General features: G+C 45.4%; 1 protein-coding gene across 5 annotated transcripts in view; it reads left to right on the top strand.

Annotated features, from left to right (window-relative positions):
* RAB3D (RAB3D, member RAS oncogene family) overlaps positions 1–13752 on the top strand; it is a 41751-nt gene that overhangs the window by 7741 nt on the left and 20258 nt on the right. For 2 of the 5 annotated variants that reach the window (XR_014787967.1, XM_084835661.1), the window contains exon 1: positions 3282–3423. The exons of 1 other annotated variant lie outside the window; for it this stretch is intronic. The gene's annotated coding sequence lies outside the window, so the exon portion shown is untranslated. Of the gene's footprint in view, positions 1–3281; positions 3450–13752 lie in introns of those variants that run through there. 2 more of the 5 variants (XR_014787968.1, XM_084835662.1) reach the window with 1 other exon arrangement.

Below are 13752 nucleotides of genomic sequence, written 5' to 3'. Positions count from 1 at the left end.
ACTAGAAAATAATCTGGCATTGGCCACAGGAGACTTAGGGCACAATCCTATGGGGATAGTCAGCTGCCTCCAAACTCGGAGGGGGCCCGACTATCCAATGCAGGGTGGGCGGAGCACAGAGGGGATCTTCTCCTTCACACTCCAGCTGCTCTGCATTTGCAGCTAGATGGCCAATTTTGGCTGTCTAACTAGGGTGCATCAGAGCAGGGCGTGGAGGCTGGACAGTGCATAGGAAGCGTCATAATGGCACTTCTGTGGTCCCCTCCCCTCCCGGCCCCTGGAAACGCCCCCTTTTTGCCTGCTCCGCATTGCTCCTGTGAGCTCCAAGCTCAGTTCCCAGAAAATGAAAAATCCTATGGCCATCTAGATGTTGTCTAGCGGCCATAGGATTGCACCCTTAGAAGCTTCATTGAAGTGTGCAGACTGCAGGCTAGATGGATCTGTTTTGTTTTTTCACTAGAATCTCAAGATCCACCCATCACGGCCAGATGGAAAATGGTGGCTAAAGGGAGCTTCTGTATGCTTAGAATTAAGAACCTGTGCAATAACTTGTTTTCAGTCTCAGAACTGAGCTCACAGTCCTTTCACACACAAAGCTTCATGCTGGTTTCTCCCAAACTTTCTTTGTTAGACCAATCTAATTGAGGAGTGGGGAGAAGGCTTTTTGCTATGGTTAAAACACAGGGTGTCTCTTGCCACTCTACTGCAAATCAACCGGAGAGATTCCAGTTTACCTTCTGCCCATCCCTGGATTTTATACAGAAATGAAAATGAAAGGAAGGCTCTTCTGGAGGAAGAGCCACAAAACTCCAAACCTTCATTCGCACAGTAAGGTTAGGACTTTATAGGCAAGGTGGGGCTCCTTGACTCTACCAGCATTTTCCCAGTGGAATGCAATTACAGTAGGGCAATACCTTTATTAGGGCCAACCCAAGGGTCACAAAATAGTTTGAGTTCTCTAGAACCCTTCATCAGGCTGGATGTTAAGCAAAGCAGGGAGCTGAAGGGGGGAAAGCTGGCTTGGTATTAAAGCTATGAAGTCTACATTGACTTTACATGGAGAGTATAGGAAGAGGCTGCGGACTAAGCTGATTAGTCTGTTTGAGGTACTCTGCAGGTTACAGTTTACACTTAGGGATTCTGAGATAACACACACACTCTGATTTCCCATTTTTGACAATATAGAATCTGGCAGTTATCCAAATCTGCCTCCAGCTTAAAGCAAAACATACAGATTCCTTGTTAGGAAGAGGAACAGAAGTAAAGAGAAACATGGCAGTTTTATATTAGCAAACCTGATCATCAGTTTTTGCTGGCGCACTAGTCAAAAAACTAATTATTAACTGAACTGGGTACCTAGCGGTTGGTGGGAACATCAAAGAATAAAGCCCCATCTTTAGGTGATAGAAAATAATCTTCCTCCAGTTTCAGCATCCTGCCCTTTACCAAATTTTGCTGCTGTTTTCCAAAGCACAGGAAAATTACAAAATGCAAAGTATGACAATACTGTTATTAGGACTAACAAAAATATCACAAAGTAATGAACAAGTTTTTGAGTTCTCTAGCACTCATCTGGCTGGATGTTGAGCAAAAAAAATTGTCCTATTGTGGATTTTGGAATTTTTCTTATGGACAACATAGATGCCTTTGTTTATGTAGTTTTCAGTGCATCTGCCTGTGGCAAAATTCTAAACAGCATGAGAGAACCAGGATAACAGATACTACTAAACCATCCCCAATCCAGTTTCTTTTCCCCCAATCCTCCCTGAAGCCAAAAAGTAATCATTTGTATGGGAATTAGGGCCCTCCTTAAATCAGGAAGCAGAATTCCAGGGAAGGAAATTCTCATCCAACTGTGAGAATGCCCAAGAATAGCTAAATCCCCTTATATACCCTAGTCTAAGTCCTTTCCCAACCCCGCTCCATGGGACCTAGACTGATAACTTGAACATGACCCTGTCTTAATGGAGATGAGATCCTGAATGGACACGAGAGCAGGTGCAGTTGCTAAAAGAAACATGAGCAAAGACTGTACACAACCAGGGTGGCTAACTTGTGGCCCTCCAGATATTTTTGGCCTACAACTCCTAATCAGCCCTAGGTAATGGTGAGGGGAGTTGTGGCCTTCCAGCTGTGTGGGCCTACAAGTTCCCCACCCCTAGTTTAGAAGGTTAGATAGAGATAACTTTTGTCTTTTATTCTCTTGAATGATACTCTTGCTAGATCAGAGATGTTAAACCTCTTTCAGTCCAAGGGCCAATTTCCATTTGGGAGAAACTCTCAGGAGCCACATTCCAGTGGTGGGCAGAGTTGAAAGCAAAAGGGACAGAACCAAAAACACAAAACATACCAGCGTATTTTACCTTAAAACTCTTACTGCCTGTATCTAAGCCAAGGTTGGCCACCTTCAAGGGGCCCGGGGGCCACGTTCCATCCCTAGACCCTCCCATGGGCCACCTTCCAGCTGGCACAGCAGCAGCAACAAAATCCAGGCAGTTTCGAAAATGAAAAACAGGCCAAATTTGGCTTTTCTAAGGCTGCGTCGTGGCAAACCAATTTTTTTGCGGGTGGTGGAGCCCACAGAAGAGGATGGCATGTTGCCCACCCCTGATTTAAGCCTTAGGAGAGGCATTTCAACTTTTTGAATGTGGGGGGGGGGGAGCTGCACAAAACCTGGGAAACCACCAAATGATCAGCAGTCAGGGAAAATGGGTGGGGTCGGGGAAAAGAGCAGGGCCATCTGGGGAACCCTGCAGGGGCAGATTTGGCCCCTCAAGCCTGAGGTTCTGAATCCCTACACTACATCTTGCGCAGCAGTTAGTAGCACACGTCTACTCAGAAAATAGGCCCATGGATTTCAGTGGGGCTTACTCTGATGTACGTGGGTACAGGATTGCACCCAAAAATCATTTTACTGCTGTTCATGTGAAGTACCTCAGTGGGGAAATGGGAAACCCAGCGACATGAAACTTCCAGTTGTAGGTCCAGGGTGAATCCGAGGTAGGAGCATGGAAGACTATCCCTTCAGAGTTCTCCGCATCCTGCTGGCTCCACTTTCAGGCAGCGCGCATGTTACGAACATTAATCAAATGTGCGGCAGGGATGGGCGAGGAGGAGAGAGCAGAGGGAGAACAGGCGCATGGGAGGGAGGCCCCACCTCGGCCGCCCGTTCCTTGCTCTCTCTCCGCCTGCCCGCCCGCCTGCCTCGGGTGGGAGTGGCTGGGTGATGTGGAAAGTCGATTGCTGAGGTCTGCTGCGGAAAGGCGGCCCGGGCACACCTTCCTTTTTCGGTAGGGTGGCTTCGCTCCCCGGCGCCAGCAAGAAGCTGCTGCTGCTGCCGCCTTGCACGCCGACATCCGGCTGGCGAGGCAGCTTCCCGCAGGAGGAAAAGCGAAGGCTCCGCGCGCACCGCAGCCAAGGGAGGTACGCCCGCGTTCTTCTTCGCCTCGGTGAGCTGCGCTCTTGCGCTGAGGAAGCGGAGCTAAGGGAACAGCTGCTCCCCCGGAGCCCAGCGGCGAGAGGCAATGCCGGGGCTGCGTCCTGAACAGCTGCCTTTGCTCGGGGCTGGGCGGCTGCCTCCGCCTCTCAAGGCCGGCCGGCCGGCCAGCCCGCCCGCCCGGGTGGACCCTTGCCCTTCTTCTGCGGAGGCGCTGGGGTGGACTTGCGAGGCGCGACCGCTCTTGCCGGAGTGGGAAGGCGTCGCTTTGGGGCAGCGGAAGGGGAACGCGGATCTCCTGGGGCTGATGCGGGAGCGCCAGCTGCGACTCCTTTCGTCCAGATTAACCAATCTGAGATAACTTCCACCCTTCGCCGCCTCCCTCCTCCTCCACTCGCAAAAGCCAGTGAGGGCCCCCATCCCGAAAAGGAGGGGTTGTGGCGTTGAATTTCGCCCCCACCCCCAGTTTAAAAATCAAGAACCAGGCTTTGGGGTGGAGGGAACAGGAGATAATTTAAACCTGTATCAAATCGGCGTCGGCGGAATGTTGAGTTCATGTTTATGATTATGATGTGCCGCTCTTATATGAACATGTATCGAAGCTATTCGTTCTCTTCTAATAAAATAAGGGGGGCATATGGGGCGGTGGTGGCACCTGTTACCACTTGGCATTATCTCTTATCCAGTGACTATCGGTAAAGGTGCCTGAATAGCTTTAATCCATATTTTAATGTTTGTTGTGTGTTAGCCTAGGGGCTCCCATGCCATCCCCGTCTCGAAAGAGTGCAGGAGAGAGGTTTGGTTTGTCTCTGGATTAATATTAGAACCGGGCCAGTGCCTGTTACAAGTACAAAGTTAGTGTGGGGTTTGTTTCTGAAAATTTGGGGAGGGGGCATAGCCATGGGGCTCTTATTTAACCTGCCTCTGTTCCTGTTCGTTTAAAAGCAGCTGGATGTGCAGACATTAGCAGTTGATAATGCTTCTCTCTATGCTTTGAAGAGCTTCACCTGCTGATTTCTGCAATTCAAGCTGCTGTAAAAACCACAAGAGCAGGCCAGGCCCAGCCTTTTCTGGTCACTTGGCAACCCCTACCTATGGTTTCATGAGGTTAAGCATTTGATGTCCCTGGCAGGTGCCCAGAACTTGCTAAGCAGTAGCTGGCTGGATATATGTTCCAGTCAGTGATCACCTGGGGTGGGCAGGGCACCTGCAAAAATTAATGCCTCTTCCTGGCTTTCAAGAACTGAAACGTGGCAATTTTCAATGTCAGGGCAGCTTGGGTGGGGTGCATGGATAAGCTACTGTAGATTTATATGCCTTTTTGCCATATTCTTTTACAATTGTTGCTTAGGCTTGCAGGTTTTTTTTTTTAATCTATCCTCAGGCCTGGCTAAAAGGCCTTGAGGGCAAATTAGATCAGTATCTAAACATTAATGTAAAAATCCAACACAATCAACACTAGGCTAAGGACTACTTCTTACCTGAGGTGGTAAAACTATATCTGGACTGTACCACTTCAGACAACAGGTAGGGGTTCACAGAAATGAATACCCATCTATACCAAAAAAAAAAAAAAACCCTCCCTGCAAATAGGAAAATTAGGAGTCTGGCCTAGCCTTCTCTCTCCTTGTATGAAGGAGCATTCCATCATGCAAGCCCCCACCTGCTATTTCAAGTGGTATTGTTCAGCCAGGTCTCCCCCCCCCCTCTAGTACTTCAGAGATGCTGGGACTTGTGCTTTCCTGGAAGTCACATACTCTCCCCTGAATGTCCTGCCTCTGATGCAATGTGTTTGTGGCTGTTTAAATGGAAGGCACTTTGTACATGCTCAGTGGCAGTCCTATTTATCATTATATGTCATTTGGCATTGTAATCTAGTTCTTTCCAGGGCTAAGCCCCAAAGAACTCAAACCCTGTTGCCCCTTGGAGCACAGTGTCCCCTCCCCTTTTATCCCAATACCCCTCCTTAAATGCATCCTGTGGTATGTTCTGACTCTGTTATCAGAAGCACACAAACACACACACACCACAGTCTTCTGTGCCTGTAACTGGCTACTGCCTAGCACAGGAGCTATCTGTAGAAATAAGGAAGGCCTGGATTTAGGTTAAAATCCAACAACACAGAAAGGCAGTTTTTCCCAGGATGGTCTTCTGCTTGCAATAAAAGATGAATTGACTCTAATATTTTGCCGGTGGTTCTCTGCTCCGTCTATGTTCAAAACCCACCACTAGTAATCTAGTTTAATCATCTCTTGCAGAGCCGAGCAGTGCCCAAGGCGAATTAGCGTTAAATGGCTGGTGCTAATGGCTCTGGGCGGGAGACCACTGTTCCATTTGCCATGGCAAGTGTTGTGTTGCCTTCCAGTGAGGTTGATGAGCCAATCTTGGGAGCTGGAGAGGGGGCCCAGGGGATTTCCCTGCAGTTACGCATCTCTTCAGAAAATCAAGTGCAGAGATGATCCCAGCCTTTCATGCAACTCCAAGGGTGGGAGGAAGACTGGACTCGTTTTGTTGCTGTACTCCTGAGGCGCTCGGAGCACCTCAGGAGCTGGCCTGTTGCGCTTCCAGTCTTGGCTGTCATATCCAGCTCCAGAAAGGAAGGCTGGTTTCTATAGTCTCGCCACTGTTCTTCTGAGGCTTCTAAGCTTGCCCACAATTGCACTAGGGTAACAGAACTGTGGGGATGATCCCTGCCAAGCCTAAGGGGAGCACTGGAGCTTCTTTTCATGCTGTAGTGCTCAGCACAATTCTAGGAACAATCATCCACCCTTCCCCAACTCCAAGCTTGAGCCAGGGAGGGGAAGAGGAGGATTGCTCATGATTCCACACGAAGGGCGCAATCCTATGGGGAGAGGCTGCCCACCTCCGAACTCAGAGGTGACCGCCTATCCAATGCAGGGCAGGAGAAGCACGGAGGAGATTGTTCCCTCTGCACTTCTCCTGCCCTGCATTTGTGGCTAGACAGCTGATTTCAGCTGTCTAGCCACAGGAAGGCAGAGCAGGGGAGGAGGCTGCTGGTCAACACATAGGTTATGTCATACTGGCATTTCCACCTTCCCGGCCTGGAATGCCCCATTTTGGCCGCTCCACACTCCTCTTCCAAGCACAGAGCATGGAGCTGTTCCATGCTGCCTGCAAGGCAGCATAGAACGGGGGGGGGGGGTCGGTTCTCCAGGAACCGACCTCAGAGCGCAGGCTTTGAGGTCGGTTCCTGGAAAACCACATATCCTATGGCTGTCTAGCTGCTGACTAGCGGCCATAGGATTGCTGCCCGCACTCTCCAAAATGTAGCATGAGGTCAAGGACAAGACCCCACCCCTTGGAATAGTAGTCCTGGTGACCACAAAATTTTGGTTGGCCACCATAATCAGCCAAAATATGTGGACCTGTGGCTGTGGATTCAGAGTAATTGGTTGGTTAGCAAATCATTAACCAAAGTATATCTCCAAACCCTTTGAGATCTGCTGAAAAGACATGTGTGAGATTCCTCCACTGAACCATGATAATGCTCTGAGGATGCATAGCAGGGCTTTTCAGAGGTGGCCCTGACACTGCAGAAATTTCTAATAAGAGCAGCCCATCTGAGCCAGAGGTTAGACACCATTAGACCAGGGGTGGGCAACTTGTGGCCATCCAGATGTTTTAGCCTAAAACTTCCATCAGCCCTAGCCAGGGTAGCCAATGGTGAGGGATGATGGGAGTTGTAAACCAAAATATCTGGCGCGGGGAAAGTTGCCCACCCCTGCTTTAGAACAACTTGCTTTGTTTTCTCAGGTCTACACTGGGAAAGCTCAATTTGGCTGTAGATATTTTATGGCTTTGTTATAATATGTGCATGTGTATATCTATGTATTAATTGCTTTTCTTGTTGAACTCTTTCTCTTTACATCACTTGGGCTGTGTAGAATTGAGTGGTGTATGCCATCTTGCTTATTCTTTTGGTGCTTTGTTATCCTTTTTGTTTGCCCAGGCTGTTTGTATGCCACGTTGACAATAATTTTAGTCTTGCTTGGCTCTGGTTTTAACATCTATTTCTGCTGTTTTAAAGTTAACAGTTTTCAGTGCAACACTAAATATGGTTGGGGGGCATTGCAAAGTGGCCAGCTCACATCAGTCAGGGCAGGAGGGGTGTGTGGTTGGGGGTGGGTGTTATCTTTTGTTATCCCATGTGGTGCTCTGTGTTTTTCCCCCCTGCAATTCCAGTGAGGGTAGGATTAGATATGCCAGCTCCAAGCTGGTATAGGGGGGAGGGCAATCCTGGGGTGTCTGTAGTGAATGAAGGGACTTTGGAGCCAGCAGATCCCATGTTCCAGAGGGTAGCTGTGTTAGTCTGTTGCAGCAAAAACAACAAAGAGTCTTGTTGTATCTTAAAGACTAACACATTTATTATGGCATAAGCTTATAGCCCACTTCATCAGATACATGGAACATTATAGAGAGTTTCAGATTTATATACAGTACATATCCTGAGGGGGTGGGGGGTGGGAGAATTGTGAACAGTGAAGTCAGAAGGAAATGAAATGCAGAAAGTACCAACCGTGAGAATCACATTGTTAACAGTGGTCGTTCACGATACAGTAGTTGCTGATAACACAAACATCCTGGCACTAGCTAAGCCAATAAACCCATGTAGTACGATAAAAAATCCTTTATTCTGATTCATGCTTCAAAGTGAAGTCTAACTCAGCAGTCTGTCTCATCAGATCCAAGGATGCCTCTGTCCTGCCCCAGCTCCATAACACTATGCAAAAGCCATGGAAGGGCAGCAGGGAGATAGAGCTGTTCACCGCCACACATCAAAAGACACCTTATAGCAGGGGTGGGCAGAAAGTAGATCTCCAGATGTTTTGGGCTTCAACTCCCAGAAGCCTCTGCCAGCATGGCCAATGGTCAGGAATGCCGAAGTCCAAAATATCTGCAGATGTACTTTCTGCCCATCCTTATCTTCCCTATTCTGGTCCTCTTCAGAAGTTTTGGACTAAAACTCCCAGCATTTCTGACCATTGGCCATGTTGGTTGGGGCTGATGGGCACTGAAGTCCGAACAGCCAGAGGATGCCAAGTTGGGGACGTCTGCCTTATAGTAAGTGAAGTTGACCCCAAAAGTAGGTATGTCGTAAGTGTGAGCAGTGGTGGTGGTTTGGTGTTCGAAATGTAGGGTGCAAGGGGGCTGGCAGCTCATTCTGGGGTTGAGTTTGTTAAGGGAGCCACTCTCCCCTCCCAACCCCGCTTCCCTCCCTCATTTTCTTTAGTAGCTGCACTGCTGCTGTTCTTTTTCAGTTTGCACTGGAAAATGTTCTGATGCCCTGGAGAGTTCTAACTTAGGTTATTTATTTTATTTGTATTTAGTAAACAAAGCTAAAAAAAAGTGCCCCGTGTTAATTTTTTGTCCCAATACACCACAAGTATTTGACCTGAAACATTTGAGTGGAAAATTAAGCACACTTAATGTGATTTAAGTGTTATATTATGTAGACATTTTTATTGAAATACTTGTTAAAAAAAATTAAGACAATAGCATGCACTTCCCTTGCATGGTTTAAATTTAAGGGGGGGAAAGGGTACTGAAAACTGTTGACACATTAATTTATTTTAGTGACACAAAGTAATGTGACTGATATGCTGACAACCACTCACCTATTTCAGCAGAGCTCAACTATCTTCCACTAAGGTTGTTGGGACAGTTTCACTGTCATTATTTATTAGTTCCAGTTCACTCTGACACCTATATGTATTTCAGTGACATATATGTATTCTTTCACATGATGGCCTTTTAGCAGATAAGGCGATATATAAATGTTAATAATAAATAAATACTATATAATACTTGTTAACAGTATTCACCTGAAAAACATTAATTATAACTTTGAAACTGCTAAGCTTGCCTAGTATTGTATTTGGAATTGGCGTGCATTCATTTTTCTTAATGAATTTATGAAACAGAAAATTTTCTGTGGAAAAATAAAACACTGGAAAGTTTTCTGTGGAAAAATTTCCACCTCCGTTACTGCTTCCTAGCAGACACTGTCTGCATAGTGAGAAATAGAACAATGAGAGCTGGAAACTTGCTTTCCTTGTTGTTGTTTTTAAATAATAGAGGTGGAGAGATGAGAAAGTGAAATCCTGTGCCAAATTCTGCATTGTGTTGAGTGCTACATAGCATGGGGTCCTTGTTGAAATCATCTTTCACTTTCTCTAAGGTCAGCTGAGAATACCCGTTTAGGTAGACTACCCTTCTGCCACGAGGGCATTTAGAGAGGCTTCCTCACTTTGAATTGAATATTCTTCCTCCGAAGACTTGGGTTTTGTTTCAGTTTTATTGTGTACTTAATTTTTTAACTAATGATTGTTTTATCATTTTTGTCATGGTGGTGTGATTTTATGAAGGTTTATTTACTATGTGCTCATAGTTTGTTCACAGATACATCGAACAGCATTTTTCAATGGGATGATGGGTACCTCTGTCACAGCAAAAGAGCCATTGGAACCCAGTTGATGCTGCAGCAGTTGCATAGTGCAGTAGATTTTCCAGCAAATATTTAGGTTTTATATTTTGTGGTTGGCACTCCAGCTCTTTTGTCTTTTGCATTCCCATTTTCATCTGTCCTTGTTAACTTTGTTTATCCTTCAGTTTACCTTAGTTCATGTGTATATATAAGAACCCACCACTTCACACATCTGACGAAGAAGTTAGCTCATGCCATTGTACAGTTACTTACAATGCAGCACATTTCAAACTCTGTTTGTGGCTTAGAATAAATACAGCCCCTTTGGAGAGATGAGGTTTTTTCCATGTCTTTGAGTCTCTCAGACACCACTCATTCCATGTGTGAATGTTGTTAATAGAGGATAGGATATGGAAGAGAAATCAAATGGATGTTGTCACCAGTGCAGTTTTGCATTTGCTGGTTTTTAAAAAAAAGCTGACGTAAACCTTGCTTGTGAAAATGCCCAAGTTGTGTATTGCTAAGATCTTACCGAGCCCCTCTGGTTCCCTGCACCTTTATGATGTGAAGGAGGTGATGAAGCAGCAAGATTATCACCGAGCTGAGCTCTGCTTTGTTGGTGCCAAGAAAAGATGGTTCTGGATTTGGCTGCAGCATGGCTAGTTGAACTGATTCCCATTCCACCCTGCAGCATTTGTGCAGGTGGTGGCTTTCAAATGAATATACTTGAGATCACTACATCTTCACACAATTAAAAACTCCTGTGTTGTTACAATTAGTGTGTGTAACAAGTATTTCTCTGATACTCCATGTAGCTCACTTTCAGCAAAAGTTAAATGAATATTCCACACTTAACAATACGCTAATAACTAGAATAAAAAGGGTATGTTTGTCCCCATCAGTATTCTGGAAGAGGTGGAATGGGACAGTTCATTAGTTGGTGGCCCTGAACATGCTCTAGCGATTGCACAAGCGGAAGACAGAAGGGCCAAATACATTAAATGGTTTAAACAGCCCACGTTTTCTGGTTAGAAAGATACTTGTGGAAAGGTTTGTTCCAATTGGCATGTTCTAAATTCAGTACTTCTCACCAAATGCACATACGCAAGTGTCTTCTGGCACTAGCCTTTAGGTTTCTTCTAAAAACACCAGGTACCACACAGTAATATCAATGCCTCTGAGGAAGCAGAGAAGGCCCTGTGGGAAGTTTTTCCTCTAGAATATACTGTGATGACATAGCAGATCACTCCTACTCTCACATTCATTCATTTATTTACATTTTTATCCTGTGCTTCCTCTAAAGAGGTCAGAGTGGTCTACATAGTTCTGCCCACCCTATTTTTTTCCTTTCATAACCCTGTGAAGTGGGTTAGGCTGAGAGATACTAACTGGCAGGCTAAGATCACCTAGTGAAAATTTCACCTAGTGAAAATTTGAACCTGGGTTTTCCCAGCCCTAGTCTAGCTACACGGCACTGGCTCTCACTGGCTGTTTTCCGCAACTCCTGGCCCATCTTTTCAGGCTTTCTCCCTGTGCTAGGTCCCTCAGTATTTATTATTTCCTCAAGCCATCTAAACTTTCCCTAGACTACTGTTTGTAGCCAGCCCCTGCCCCCCTGTTTTGGCCAGTTACCTGCCTCTCCCCCTCTTGCTTCTCTCTATCTGCCCCCACAGCCGCTCCTGTGACACCTCAACGGTTAACCATGCATTAAATACAAATAAAATATAAGGGAACCCCCATATTGTTTTGAATTTGAAGCAAAATGGGTTTCGGTGGGGGGCAATGTTAAGTGGAGAAGTGGTTAATATTTTCCCTGTGTGCTTCCACTCCTGCCCCCTGCCACAAATCTTCCCTCCCCCCAAAGCTGCTTCTCTCCCACAGGGTTCAAAATATGTTTGGACCTAAATTGGTTTGGTGTGGTTCCAGTGTGGGCCAATGAAGATTTGCTAACAAATTCAAAACATCAGCCATTTCAGTATTGAAATTATCATTTATACAACGATACTGACTTGCCTATGTGGTGACATGAGTATTATTGGTGGAATAATACATTCTAATCTTTAGGATTCAGCATATACATTGGGATATAGTAGGAACTAGAGGCATAGTAGGGAGAGAAACAGCACCATATTAATCCTGATTATCACTTGATTATTTATTCATGTAAGAATTTGTAAGAATTTATTACAATTCTTTATATACCACCTTTCAGGATACAAATCCTACCAAGGCGGTTTACAAGTAACATAAAAACAGTAAAATCACAGTGAACAAGATTAACAAATAAAAGCTCATCATGAGCTTTCCCACGGGGCAGCTGGTGGAAGATGGCCCTGGGGATGGAAGACAGGAAAGTCCGGCTGGAACAGGAGCAGGTGTCTGGGGTTACAGTCATCACCCTCCCTCTCTTTCCTAGAATTATTCCCACAGGACCACAGATGGTAGATGGCCCTGTGTGTATGGGAAGAGTAGGTGGGGATCCAACTGGAGCTGGCCCCAAGGTCTTTTTATGGCAGCCAAAGGTTGGGAATTTCATAGGCGTATACTATTCCCATCTAAGAGAGGAGGAGGATAATGTAAGCCACCTTGGGTTCCTTGCAAGAGGAAAAAAGGCGGGGTATAAATGCAATAAATAAATAAATAAATAAATAAATATTGATAATGGCATCCTTTTATAGATTTGTCAAATCCTGTGTGTGAGGGGGTAGTTTATGTGTCATACTCAGATATTATTTATTTATGTTTTGATTTGATTTGATTTGATTTCACAAGAGACAGTTCCAAGTAAAATCTTATGCGGGGTGTGGAGGTGGATGTGGAAAATCAGTTATAATTGCAGAGAAAAAGAAAGGACTTGATTCAGAATTCACTGCTAGAACCCAGCATTTCTTTGGCCCTATACAAGGATTACTTCTGTTCAACAACCCAGGAATCAGTAGGCCTAATTATTCATCAAGCTTTGGGAACTGGAAAGGTGGCTTTTCTGAATGACTGTTTGCCACGGACAGCCAAACCAGTCAGGCTGGTTGGATTATTGGAGTCTTTGCCCTGGGAAGCCTGCCAAGACGGGAAGGATTAAGTAAGGTGGTGTGTGTGCGTGTACTTGTGCATGTCCATCACCACTATACTGGAAAATTATACTAAAATATAATCTGTGGGCAGTATTAATACTATAATGATATCAGCCTTGTAAATAAGCCCACACAAGTTACTAGCCTGCAATTTTTATGTTTACTTTTATTTTGCTAGCCTCCTCAGAGCTGGCAGAGGTGAGATGGAGAGCTCTGTCCCCCCTCCAACAGCTTTCTGTGTTGGGCACAAAGGAGGGATGGAGCACTCTGTCTCTCCTCTGCCAGCCCACTCACTCGCCTGCATGGAATTCCTTCTCACCCAAGACTACCAGGCAAGTGCTTAAATACAAGCCTGAAATATAATATCCTGCTCTTTTACTAAATGTACCCAGAGCAGCATACAGCATAATCTTAAAACCATACAATATAATAATACCAGTACAGCTAACAACCAATTTCTTGGTTGGATAGGGATCCTGTTACTAATTTTAAAAAGAGGAAAAAGCAGGACTACAATATGGTAGGAATGGGTGAACATGCAATGTCTGAGCTCACTGAGGTTCTCTGAATTCTTCCTCAAAGTTTGTTTCACCTTGTTTGCATTCCCGAACATGAATGCCTTAAAAAAAAAAAAAAATTGATCAGGAAAAATGTGCATTTTTCAATGGGGAAAAATGTTCATTTTTCAATGGGGAAAAATGTGCATTTGAAAAAGTGCACAAGTATTCCCAATTGTGAAAAAAAAGCATGTCTAAAATTGTGCATTTTTCCCAACCGAACATGTGCATTTCCCCCATAGG

This window comes from Heloderma suspectum, chromosome 2 (assembly GCF_057233095.1).
Source record: "Heloderma suspectum isolate Gila_16-S chromosome 2, 16-S_ref, whole genome shotgun sequence".
Classification (NCBI taxonomy): domain Eukaryota; kingdom Metazoa; phylum Chordata; class Lepidosauria; order Squamata; family Helodermatidae; genus Heloderma; species Heloderma suspectum.
Note: the sequence above shows the minus strand (reverse complement) of the source record. Positions and strands in the feature narration are given on the sequence as shown.